This window comes from Saimiri boliviensis, chromosome 1 (genome assembly GCF_048565385.1).
Source record: "Saimiri boliviensis isolate mSaiBol1 chromosome 1, mSaiBol1.pri, whole genome shotgun sequence".
In the NCBI taxonomy this organism is placed as follows: domain Eukaryota; kingdom Metazoa; phylum Chordata; class Mammalia; order Primates; family Cebidae; genus Saimiri; species Saimiri boliviensis.
The window spans coordinates 299,918,470-299,931,845 of NC_133449.1; the positions used below are offsets into that span (position 1 = coordinate 299,918,470).

Sequence of the window (13,376 nt, forward strand, 5' to 3'; positions counted from 1 at the left end):
AATTGCGATAATACTTAAAAGTAGAATATTTTACCCAAAACTATCTATAGATTCAGTGCAATCTACATCAAAATTCCAGTGGCATTACAAAAGATCTTAAATAGCCAGAGCATTCTTGAGCAAAAAGAACCAAGCCAGCATCATTACATGACCTGATTTCAAAATATAAAACAAAGCTATAGTAATAAAACAGCATGGTACTGGCATAAAAACACCATGAAACATAGACCAGTGGAGCAGAATAGAGTGCACAGAAATAAATCCATATGTCTATGGTCAACTGATTTTTGAAAAAGCTGCCAAGAGAACTTAATGAGGAAAGGACAGTCTCTTCAATAGATGGTGCTGGGAAAACTGAATATTCACATGCAGAAGAATAGAACTGGACCTTTATCTCACTCCATATATAAAAATTAACACAAAGTGTATACAGACCTAAGACCACAAACTGTAAAACTACTAGAAAAAAAAGACATAAATATAAAATAAAGACAGGGTGTAGCTCTATCTCCCAGGCTAGCATGCAGTAGCATAATCATAGCTCATTGCAGCCTCCAACTCCTGGGCTCAAGAGATCCTCTTGCCTCAGCCTCCCAAGTATCTAAGACCACAGGCATGCACCACTGTGATCAGCTAATTTTTTTAAATGCTTTTGTAAAGATGGGGGTCTCACTTTGTTGCCCAGGCTGATATTGAACTCCTGGCTTCAAGCAATCCTCCTGCCTCAGCCTCCCAAAGTACTGAAGTTACAGGCAGAAGCCACCACGTCTGGCCAGAAAATCACTGGGCAGTGATTTTTTTGGATTTGACTCCAAAAGCCCAGGCAACAAAAGTGAACATAGACAAATGGGATTGTATCAAACTAAAAAGTTTCCTCCAAGCAAATCAACAGAGTGAAGAGTCAACTCACAGAATATGAGAAAATATTTGCAAACCATGCAAATAATAAATAATTAATATTCAAAATATAAGGAACTCAAATGACTCAGCTGCCAAAAAAAAAAAAAAATTAAAAATGGACAAAAGGCCTGAACAGACATTTCTCAAAAGGAGACTCAGAAATGACCAATAGATGCATGAAAAGGTGTGGAACATCAGTTTTCAGGGAACTCTAAATCTAAATCAAAACCACAATGAACCATCACCTTATACCTGTCAGAATGGTGTCAGGTGAAAGGTAAGTATTGGTGAGGGTGTGAAGAAAAGTGAACCCTTGTACACTATAGGCAGAAATTAAATTAGTATAGCCACCATGGAATACAGTATGGAAGTTTCTCAAGAATTAAAAAAAGAACTACCATGTGATCCAGCAATCCCACTACTGAGTATTTCTTTGACATACCGCAATATGTCAAAGAGGTATCTGGTCTCCCCTGTTCATCACGGTATTCAAAATAGCCAAGATATGGAACCCACCTAAATGTCCACCAACAGACAAGTGGTTAAAGAAAATTCTATGTACATGATGGAATATTATGGAGCCATAAAAAACGAATGGAATACTGTCATTTGTAACAACATGGGTCAACCTGGAGGACATTACGGTAAACAAAATAAACCATTCATAAAAAGATAAATCTGCATGACCTCATTCGTATCTGGAGCCTGAAACAGTTGAACTCACAGAAGCAGACAGTAGAACGCAGGTATCAGGGCCTGGGGGTGGGGGCAAAAGTGGGGAGACGTTGCTCAAAGCATACAATGTTTCAAAATATAACACATAAAAATGTAAAAACAAAGGTAGTACTTTCTCAATGGATTATTCTGAATCCATTGCTTTTACTGGAAGGAGAAGAAATGGCACCCACAAGATTCCCCGGATAACCTGTCAGTCTCTGGATGCATTGCCACATCACGGAGTGAGCAAGTTTAATGAAAGGGAAGTGTGGGGCCCGCCAGGCCCTGCTCTGTCGGTGTCGATACAGGGTGAGTTCAGAAAATTCAGCAGCAAATGAAAGCAGCAAAATTGTCATTTATCATCTGGAAAAGCCACCAAATGCCTGGAAATTCTTGGCATTTTCTGGACTGCTTCCTGCCAATGCAAACACGTGTAATTTTTTTAAATAAATGTGTTCAACGCCATCCCAATGCATTTGACAACGATTAAAAGCACTTCACATTTTTCCAAATTTTCCTCCAATCCAAAACGCACTCCTGGAGGGTGGCAGGGGTCAAGCGGGGAGCGGTCTGCTGAAACAATGCCAAATGAATCTCAAGAAACATTCCTTATTCCAAGTGAAAAAAAAAAAAATGCTCTATCTTGAAAAATGTCTTTTAAAACTTAAGTAAACCTGAGGCACAAAATCATCTTAAAAATCTATGTCTCTAGGGAGGAGAAACTACAAGGGAAAAAGAAACCCTATTCCTTATCAAAATGATGGCAGTGAGAGTATTGCATGGCATGAACAAAGAACTGAAAGACATTTCCGTTTGACCCGGTCACAGCCCATCTCGTAGATTTGCTGCAAGATTTCTGGGCTGCCCCAGGCTCCACATTAAAGAGCCCTGGGCTCGGAGGAAGCCCTGTTCTTCCTGAATGCCCTCACTCCAAATTCCAGTGTCACACAGAATTTCAGCATATTAACTTCCGAAATCACAGGTCAAGATAAATTATCGCAGTTATCTATGAAAATAACTTGGTGGGGAGATAAAGCAGGGAGATCAGCTATTCAAAGGATATGACAGGCTGGGTCACATTTTATGACAGACGCTCAAAGTATTTATCATAAACAAATAGACCCTTTAGCTTTTCCTGAAATCCCATTCCTCGCCCCTTAACTTGCCAAATGGAGTCCAGAGTAGGATCAATCGGCAGTTCCGGTTCCTGAGGTTACAGACTTTACGCATGACTCCACTGTAAATATTTGATAAGATATATTTTGGCATTTATTAGAAATCGAAAGTGTAATTCTGCGAGCTTTAATAAGTACCTGTGATAAAGTTATTTATTTTTAAAGAACCAGGAAATGTAGAAAATTAGTTGCCCGTTTATGGGGATCTTATCATTTCTTAGTAGCCAAATATCAGAGGTTTTACAAACAAATTAAAAAATCATCCACTTTCAAAGGAGTGAGCCTTTGATGTGAGGAGACGTTTGGTCGTTGTCTTAACCGTCTGCCACTGCATGTGATGGGTTTCTGTTCATGCCCGGGAGTGTGGGCAGGTGCTCAGAGCTCACCTCGCAGGTGACCCGGGAATCCTGAGCCCCTCAGCGCTGGAAACTGGGTCTCTCCCCACTGCCTTGGGAAACAGGCAAACAAGTAGAGAAACAACAATAGGCCGGGCGCGGTGGCTCACGCCTGTAATCCCAGCACTTTGGGAGGCTGAGACAGGTGGATCAGGAGGTCAAGAGATCGAGACCATCCTGGTCAACATGGTGAAACCCCATCTCTACTAAAGGCGCAAAAAACTAGCTGGGCATGGTGGCGCGTGCCTGTAATCCCAGCTACTCAGGAGGCTGAGGCAGGAGAATTGCCTGAACCCAGGAGGCGGAGGTTGCGGTGAGCCGAGATCGTGCCATTGCACTCTAGCCTGGGTAACAAGAGCGAAACTCCGTCTCAAAAAAAAAAAAAGAAAAGAAAAAAAAGAAAAACAACAATATAGGCCAGATGCGGTGGCTCACGCCTATAATCCCAGCACTTTGGGAGGTCGAGGTTTGTGGATCACCTGAGGTCAGAAGTTCAAGACCAGACTTGCCAACATGGTGAAACCCTGTCTCAAAAGAAGAAAGAAAGAAAGAAAACACAGCAATGCAAGGTGGAGATCTGTGATTTGTGTTTATAAACCACAGAGTTCTCTCCCGCAAGATGATAGGAAATACATTTCAGAAGTTATCATTCATTATTAGTGGTTATCATAGTAGTGACAGTGTCACGTAAAAATGTGACAAGCACTTAGAATTCCTGTCCCCTTACGTCCCAAGGAGACTCTGGGCAGGCCCTGTTTTTCTTGCTGGATGTGTAAACAGCTCCCTGCATAGAAGAGCCAGGAGGAAGTGGGAGAGTCTTCTCAGTGATAACGCTGGAGAGCACGGGGAGGAGCAGCTGAGAGTGGGCCCAGGCTGGAAAAACACGAAGACCATGCTGTTGAGTGCATTTCAGCGACTCTCCATTTTTACTAGACAGCACCTGCGTGTCTTTTAGAGGCTTTCTGGAGTGCATGTGAGTGTGTTGTGTGTGTGGGGGGGGGGGCGGGGATGCATGTGCATATGTGTGTGGGTGTGTGGGGGTCTGTGTGCTGACATAGCATCCTAGTGAAATGAGCCTTAGGGAGGGGACCTGGTGCCCGGGTCTTTCTTTAGTTACACTGTCTTCATTTATTGAGTGTTTTCTGGGTGCCAAGTTTTCTGGTATTCCCCTGTGAGTCACAGACCTGCAAATGGAAGAGGCTTGTCTTTCTTGCTCCAAAGTCTGTGACATTAAAAATCACACCCTTTAAACTACAAGGAAGAGAATTCTCCCAGCAAAATACAATTTGGGACTAAAACCATGGAAACGGGTTCTTGAGAGTGCCCGTCCCCCCCGCCCACTGGAATTACCGACCCTCACAGCCTCTTCCAATCGCAGCATAGTCACTGCTATGTGTTGGCCAAGCAGAAGGGCTGGCTGCATCTGTGGAGGCCACTGGAAGAGCCTGGGCATGGTCTGGAGTTCTCATCACTTCTCCATGGGGTCCTGCACCCACCAGAGGATGCCTGGAGAGAAACGTGAAATTAAAGGTTGGTATAGGCAAAAAATTCAAGGACTGTATTTGTGATTCATTGCATAATAGGTTATTTTAGTTTCTGTTCTGTGGAAGGTATAGCGCATTCCAACAAAAAGCATTAAATGTAGACTTTTTTTTTTTTTTGCACCCAGGCTGTCAATTGCTAAATATAATTGTCTGATCATGATGCTGAATAAATATGTCTTAAAAAAAAAAAAAAGATTGGTAAGATGTTAGAGAAAGCAAAGACTGTAAACATGCTGTTTTTCACCAAATCCAGGAAATCTTGCCTTCTGGAAATCAAGCCTTCTTGCAATAAATAGTAAGAAAACCTTTGAGGAAGCGAATGAAACGTCATCAGGCTTCCTGCATGCAGACGCAAAAGACACGGTACCGAGCACTGAAGGAGCGGGAAAATGCATTCAAGGTAGTCACACTGTCCTTCCAGATGTCGGGGCCTGCTCCAGCTACTGCTGGGCGACCCGGCTCTGGAGGGAGACCGGGAGGGATGAGTTCCAAGTGCTGTTCGTGGATGACACGAACAAACGGCCATGCAGAGAAGATCACTGATGAGTAAAAGAACTATTCTTCACCCCGGGCGCCACGGGAAGCCGGGTGCTGTTACAGATTCCCAGGAACTCTACGTGTGGTGACTTAGTCTCCTGTGTGGTGGGATCTCCTGATGGGGCCTTTGGCAGGTTACAGGTCATGTGAGTGGGGCCCTAAGAACGGGATTAGTGCCCTTTAAAGAGAAACACGAGAGAGCTTGGCTCTTCCCCAGTGTCCTCCCCACCAAGAGAGGACCCAGTGAGAAAACACGGTCTGCAAGCCTGGAGGATGGCCCTCACTGGACGCCAGGTCTCCTGGTGCCTTGATCTTGGACATCCCAGCCCAGAACTGAGAGGAAGAACCGTTCGCTGGTTAAGCCACTCTTTCCGCAGCTCCTATTGGAGCACCCTCAGCTGGCTGCACAGTAACAAACACCTATAGAGGTTAAGGAGCCTAGAAATTCTAGCAGAAATGGGGACACAGCAGATGCATTGAAAAGGAGTCATACTGTAATTGGAGTGAAGGGGAGAGGGGATGGGAACAGGCGATTTATCAGGTCTGTTAGATATCTGATTACTGTGAGTTTATAAAATGGATAGCTGTCGCTAAAATACACGTAGTCAGCAAATGCTGGAAAGGAAAGGTGGTGGTGTAAGAGGTGAAAACTCACTGTCCTTTTGTTGCCTCGTTCTAAACTTCAATCATAAGGTGTAGCAAATAAAATACAGGCAGCAGAGCCAACATTTACTAAACTCCAGGACACAGTGAACAGCTGACAGGCAGCGGGGCCTCCCGCTCACGCCGGAGGATGCTGGTTCTGCAGGGCTGCGTAGGTTGGCTTTGAACCCCGTCTGCTTCCCAGACACAGGGTCTTCTCCAAGTCACTTGGCTTCTGCGCTCTCTTTTTCTCTGCACAGAATGGAGGCCACAGCGTCTCAGCAAGAGGGTGGGTTATAGACGGAACATGACATGTCTATAAGGGGTGCTCGACACGGGATCTGTGTCTGGTTGGGGAAGAAGGAGGTGCCATGTTCCTACCTGTGCCTGGCAGGGGAGGAACCCATCATCACCTCCTGTGCCGTGGCTCTGGTGCCTCCTTCGTCTCCGCAGTGGCGGGACTGGTAGGCAACGTGCTTCCGAGTGTTCCTGCTGCCCGCAGCTGCACCAGCCACAGTTCACAGGCAGCCTGGGCGCCACAGCCAGGAGCAAGGCTGGCTGAGACCTCCAAGAAGCTGCTCTTTTCTAGGCACTGTCCTGAGCCCCACCCATGCATTTAACCCTCATACGAGCTCCAGGAAGAAGGACTATCATTCACTCTCCGGTTCAGGACAGAGATGGGGCTTAGTCTTCCTACGGCCACAGAGTTAAACATCCAGCCAGAATTCAGATCCAGATTTCCTGACATCTCAATTCCTAATTAAAATTCATTTCGGGCTCCCTGGGTAAATGTACCTGTCCATGAAGACTTGCAGAAGTTTACAGAAACTGAGAGAAAATAAAACAACGTAGAAACGTAAGTCGAACATTGGTGTCAGAACCCACCGACTCACCTCACTTCATAGCCCGGGAGGACCTGCCGGTGCTGACGACATCCTGCCCAGGACAGAGGCTGGCGGCTGCTGCACAGAGGGCGCTGCTCCCGCTGGATGGGCCCTGCCAGCCTCGGGCTCAAGCAGGCTTTGAAAATCTCTGCTTGTACTTGAGCCACAAAAGCCTGTCATTTTTCTTAAAGACCCTCATTTAGCAGGAAATCCAGCCATCCTGCAACCTGACTCTTGTCCCCTTCCTTTGCAAGAGTATGCCCTGAAGCTTGACCCCTCTAACTGTTCCAGCCCAAATCTCATCTGAAACTGCAGCTCCCATCATTCCCAGGTGGTGTGGGTGGCACCTGGCGGGAGAGAACTGAATCACGGGGACGGGTTTCGCAGCCTGTTCTCACGGTAGTGAAGAAGGTCTCACGAGAGCTGAAGGTTTCACAGATGGGCATTCCCGGCCACCGCTCTCTCTTGCTGGCTGCCACAGAAGACTTCCCTTTGCTCTTCATCCTCCGCCATCCTCCCCAGCCATGTGGAACTGTGAGTCCATTAAACCTTTTTTTAAAAAAATAAATTACTCAGTCTCAGGTATGTCTTTATTAGCAGCATGATAACAGACTAATAGAGTAACCTAGAACACCTGTGATGCAGGCGCGCTGGGACCGACCTTGCTCTGACCTTCTAAAGAAAGCCCGTTCCTTCGATGTGGGTATAATTTTGTTAACCACTCCCATCTTGAAGACACTAATAAAGGACGATTCCTAATCTTGAAAGGGAAGCAGAGAAACCGAAATGCATCATTCCGCTGATGATTTGATATGGGCAGGAAGAAAGCCATTCCTTTAAAACACACACACACACACACACACACACACACACACACTAAGGATTCTAGGGATTTTGATGGTACTTTTCAGGGAACCAAAAATCTCTCTCTGATGTGGCAGGAAGGACAGGCAATGTGGCCAAGCCAGCGGGGCCATTCTGGGGGGCAGGAACACGGCCCCTGCTCAGCAATGAACGAGCCCCAGGCCACGTGCGCTGGAGCCTCTGAGGACGGCTTCCCACCAAGTCTGTGTGGGAGCCTTTGCGCAAATCTGTGAATCTCTCCTTCCTCTTGGGTAAGGGGAGGGGTGGTTATGAAAGGATCTCCTTCTTCTCTCCATTTAGCTCGCCCATGGTCTCAGGCTCATACCTAGATCCAAGCCATGCAAAGCCAGAGCGCCAAGCTTTGCAAGGCCTGGCAGCCTCTGCAGGGGGATGAGAAGGGAAGGCACAAACAGCCTGCCGGAGAACTTGCTGGAAATGATCTGCAGAGGCAGGCAGGGCGAGAGAGCACACCCCACAGAATCTTGGCAAGCAGGAGCTCAGCGCCAGCTCCCCTCCCAGGGAAGTCAGGGCCTGAGGCAGGGTGCTTGGAGGCACCTGCCAGGCCTCGCAGGCTCAGGCCATTGTGTACAGCATACCCTTGGCCACTGTGCATGGGACACAGGCCACTCGTTTTGCAGTTCCAGGGATGGCCATTCATATAGACCGCCGCACAAACTGGGCCTCTTGAAGGCGGACAGCTTACACTTACACAGCCCTCTGGGTCAGCCCTGAGACCTCCCGCCCGACCCACCCACCAGCAATCTCACACTCCATGTCCCACGGGTGTTGACCCCTTCTCACTCACGGTTCCCTGGAAGGGGATATCTAACGAAGGGAAGGACGGGGGTAAATTACCAGCACGGATGCTTCTGTACTGCTTGGTTTAATCATCGATGTCAACCCCGCCTTCATACATACCTGCTTTCGTGAGACACGCCATGATCTTTACACAGGTGACTGGCGTGGGTGTCCATTTGGAGCAATCACTTTGGCTTTTATCCTGAAAAGGCAAAATCTTCAATGATCAATTATCTTACAATTTTGAGAGTTATAACCGCAAAAGGAGACACCACGTGTCACAGTTTAATTATACACTTAAATCTAGATTTGCATAGTTCAGCTTGGTATCTACAGAAATTACGATTGTGTGCATAAAACTGCATCTGCTGTTTGCAATAGATACTGATATCTTTCTATACAGATGGAGTGTAGCAAAAAGCTAATTCACTAATATGGAATTTTTCTTAAAAATGACCTGGAATCATACCTGTAAGTCTCTGCCCTGTAGAGCTGAGCACACCCACTGCATGGCCCACAGGGCGCTGGGCAGCTTCCCCCAGCTGCAGCACACACCCCAGTGTGTGTACCACTAATCATCAGGGAAATACAAATTACAACCACCACGAGATCCTACCTTATCCCAGCCAGGACCGTTGTTATTAAAAAGTCCAAAGACAATAAATGTTGGTGAGGATGCAGTGAAACGGGTTAGCTTATACATTGCTGATGGGAATGTAAATTAGTACCGCCTCTGTGGAAAACACAATCCTAGGAGGTGTGGGCATGGCTGATTCCAAAGACTCCAGTTCTGCAAGAAAGGACAGAGAGAAAAAAAAAAAGTAAGTCCAAAACCAGGGACAGGATTATGCCCCAGGCACCTTCTTCACTCGCTGGAACCCTCACTGTGACCCGGCGTGGGGCTGTGCTGGCTGGTGAGCTCAGTCAACCCCAGAGCAGCCTGGTGTAGACACAGGCACAGAATCTTCAGCCGTGGGCCACGTTTGACCAGGCAGGCAGAAACATTCTCCTCTCCTTGTTAGGAGTTTCAGGACAAAGCTAGTTTTACCACAAAATATAGCACTGCGACTATGTTTTCCAAAGTTCCTCATTAAATCTGGCCCCCTGGGAGGCAGGTCTCGTACCCTTATCTTTCTCTAGCCTGGCGTTGCTGAGCTGTCCTGTGTGTAATGTGTATCTTCCACTACGTCACTGAAGAGTCACCAAAAGTATGGGGAAAAAATGATGTTGAAGCATTCACTGTATCTAAAAGTGCATCATTTATACACAGTCCCTCAGCCAGACTGAGAAATACTAAGGACTCATATTTGAAAAATCACATTCCCCAAGTGGGATATTGGCAACTCTTTCATTTTTTTGTCCTTATTCTTTACAGGGGACACAGAAGCCATCATGTCTCAGGCCCCTACCCAAAAATCATCTGGTCTGCTCCTTCTTCTGTGATGCTATTTGCAGGGTTAGGATAATCAGAACCGCATAATTCAATTTTGTTTTAAATTAGCCATTTATTATAGTGTGGGCAAGACATAAACATTTCCATGAATCACACACACAAATAACAGAAACTAAAAGTAAAATGAATTTTCCCTATCGACAGGGTAATAGTTTAATTGTACACAGTTATTCTTACATTAAAAGCTGCATACCTGGCAAGCTTTATCGGGTAACAGGGACTTTTAAATGTGCCAATGTTTCTACACAAGTAACGTGGGTCAATTGCAAAAGGGATAACCATAATGATTAAATCATTAAAATTTTGTCTATGCTTCACAGAGCATAGAGAAAATTAACTTCCCACCAACCTCATTTTTCTGCTGAACATGAAATAATGATTTTCTGCCAGTATAATTACAAAGCTAACATCTGATAGAGTCAGCATCCAGGGGGGATTATCACAGGCATGAGTATTAGACCTCATTACCAGCTTGACTGCAAAATTATTACATCTTGTAATTGGAGGGTGAGATTTATATACAGATTGGCCGGGTTTCTGTAAGATTGTAATTACAAGCTTCGTTGGTTTGCTACTTATCACACGGTGCAGGAGGCGGCAAAAACAAGCCGAGGGAAGGCCATTTCATTAAGCTGTAACCCTATCAAGGGAGGAGCGCTGTAACGTCCCTGTATTTATTAGGCCAAACAGAGCTGTTTGCAGAAGGGGAGGCCATTTATTACCGCCTGACAAATGGGATTTCATTTATTTAACCTCGGTGATCTATTTCAGTAAAATGTACAAACGAGCCATCCATTTTATGATTCCGGAGTCAACGCTCAATTATCTAAAGGCTAACTGAGTGTTAAAGTGGCCATCTGCTAGGATGAATTCATTGATTTAATTTGCCGCGTGCTGCTGAATGATTCGGGGCAGGGGAGGAGGTGGGCGCTGCCTGAGCCGGGCAGGGCGGGCCGGGCGCCCCGGGTGTGGGCGCGCGGGGGCCCGGGTGTGCACGCGCACGTGTTTAATCCGCACACAATGCGGTGGGCGATCAATAGCAGCTTAAATTTTATGAGACAAGGAGTTAAGTTGTTCAGCTCCAGCCAGAACACCTTTGTTCTCCCATAACAAGTAATCTCCGCGGCGGAATTAATATTGACAGGCTGGCTTCTTTGTGGCTAATTTGGAGGGCACCCGGGCCAATGGGCGGGCGGGCGGTGATAGAGCTGTTATTAGGGTTCATTAGGCCCGGGGCGATCGATGCCCAGCCGCCTGCAGGAGGGAGGTGCGGGCGGGCCGCACTGCGCTCCAGCTCTCAGAGGGGGCTTTTGCAAAGCAAAGACGTAGGGAGGAAATTACCGGGGAGGGAAATACTCGGGCGTTTCTTTGTGAGGCAGGTGTGTTCTGAGCCATGGGCTTGCGGGGGAGGGGGAAGACGGAAACGCCCGGAACCCGGCTGGGAGGTGGCTGGGCCCTGCTGGGCGCCAGGGACCGCGTTCCCCAGGATAGGACCCCTGCAGCCAGCGGTGGCTCAGCTCCTGAGGGTTTGCTGCGCCCCCACACCCCCACAGCCCCGTCCCCTCTCCTTGCCAAGCCCCACAAGCCGGCTCAGCCTCTGTGGAGTGAACGCGAAGGTTCCATGGCAGGAATGAACGTTCCTGGGGTGGGGAAATGGTCTCTCTCGAGCGTACCTGCCTCTGCCATGGCAGTGTTTTGTCAGAGACGTCTTCACCACACAGAAGGAGCCCCCAGAGCAGGTGCCCGCAGGGAAGTTTCCAGAACAGTCCTCTCTGCAAGATGCTGCCTCTCTCAACTCCGAAAGGCCCTGGTGGGTACAAGCACCCCCCAGGCAATAACGCGTTTCTCCTGTGGCTGACTCAGCGCACATGAGAAGCTTCCCAGAGTGTGCACAGGAAAGCCGAGCACCCTGCGTGTTTCTGTGCGCGCCCGACAGCTGCGCATTACATCCGGACAGCATCGCACACGCCAGAAGGGAAGGGGACAAAAGGCATCTGCTCAGAGACAGGCCTGCGCGGATGAGGGCTGCGGCTGCTGCCTCTGATGCCCCTGTCCTTGCAGGTGGGCGGAGGGTGAGTGCAGAGGGTGGAGTGGAGAGAGGCCTCTGCTCTGCTGCTGGCTGCGCCCACGTGCTTCTCTGCCCACAGCCCAGGGGCAGGCGATCTGGATTTTCTTCAGGCAGGCTTTCCCACCGTGGTCACAGTCTCTGTTCTCCCCATCTCCCCGCCAATTAGCTCAGTGTCGGCCTCCAGCTGTGGGCTCCACCGCTTACCTCTGCCCACCTCTCCCTCGCTCACTGCCAACCCCCTCTCTCCACCCATGCCTTCTTCTCTAAGTCCTTCGTTCATAAACAACTCTGCAGGAAGAACGCACTAGCGTCCTGTTTCAGTGTGGCGATGGCAGCTTCTCCGTGTGACCCCTCCTCTGGACGTCCAGAGCTGCGGGTCCCGCTGCACACAGCCACAACTCGCTCTCCTGGTGAATGAGCCTTTGCCAAATGCAATCACTGCGCCCACCAGTGTGTCTCATGGGTTCCCAGGTGGGACAGCCACGCAGCACACCAGGACATCACCTGGGCGAGACTGTCCACAGAGAACAGGAGAATGCTGACGGCCTCAGGAGGTGGGCTGTGCTGAACATCACCGTGTCTTCAGCGCCTGGTGGGGACAGCAAGGAGCCTGGAGTTCGCCCCATGGAGGCCGTGGTGCAGAAGCCCAGGGCGTTTGCTGCAGGTGTGGTGACTCACAGGTGCCTCAGCACTGCATGCTCAGTTCACTGAGAGGGAAATGCACCTGTGTTTTTAAACAAGTATTGCTAGCCCAAAAGCTCCAGATGAGAGTTTTCTCCAGGGAATAATTTTGGACATCCGCTGTCTTTATGAGCATTGGAAATATTCTGCGCCTCCTGTCTTCAAAGGCTTTCCTGTATTACACTGCATTGTTTGAATTACCCCAGTAGTGGCCACTCTTTGCCATGGAAGAGGCCAATTTTTTTCTTATTTTTTTCTTGAAACAAACTGAAACCAGTGTTGATGTCACATGTACGCTGCACATTTAGTTTGTCTAGTCAATATGTTTTCATTACACTGATCCACTTGTAATCACTAAGAAATATTTACACTTGAAACAGAAAATCATTAACGAATGGGCTAACCTAGGCATTATAACTTATTTACTTATAAAATTTATTTTAAGACAGTTCTTGGCTTCTGCCAGGAATCTACAGAATAAATGTGAGCAGTGGGTCAAGTATTTCTCCTTAGAACCTGAATTACCTTATTGATTTTTGTATCTAAAGAACTCCATGACACTCGATCTTGCCTCGCTTATTTGCTATTTTAAGGGCAGGCTGCTTCAGGCTGTATTTATTTAGAGCAATCAAAGTGATGTAGTCATTTAATCATTTGCACAATCTAAATGGTTCCCACAAGCCATTGAAACAGGAAACTGACTTGGTCTCAGAAATGG

The 13,376-nt window shown here is 47.6% G+C and overlaps 1 long non-coding RNA gene across 1 annotated transcript; it reads right to left on the bottom strand.

Annotated features, from left to right (window-relative positions):
* Nucleotides 1–6,892: 6,892 nt before the first annotated feature.
* Nucleotides 6,893–11,731, bottom strand: LOC141583556 (uncharacterized). Its single transcript, XR_012516211.1, has 4 exons — nucleotides 11,583–11,731; nucleotides 9,073–9,246; nucleotides 8,577–8,658; nucleotides 6,893–7,343 (listed from the first exon to the last, which is right to left on the bottom strand). It is a non-coding gene; the product is annotated as an uncharacterized LOC141583556 (long non-coding RNA).
* Between the last annotated feature and the right edge of the window lie 1,645 nt (nucleotides 11,732–13,376).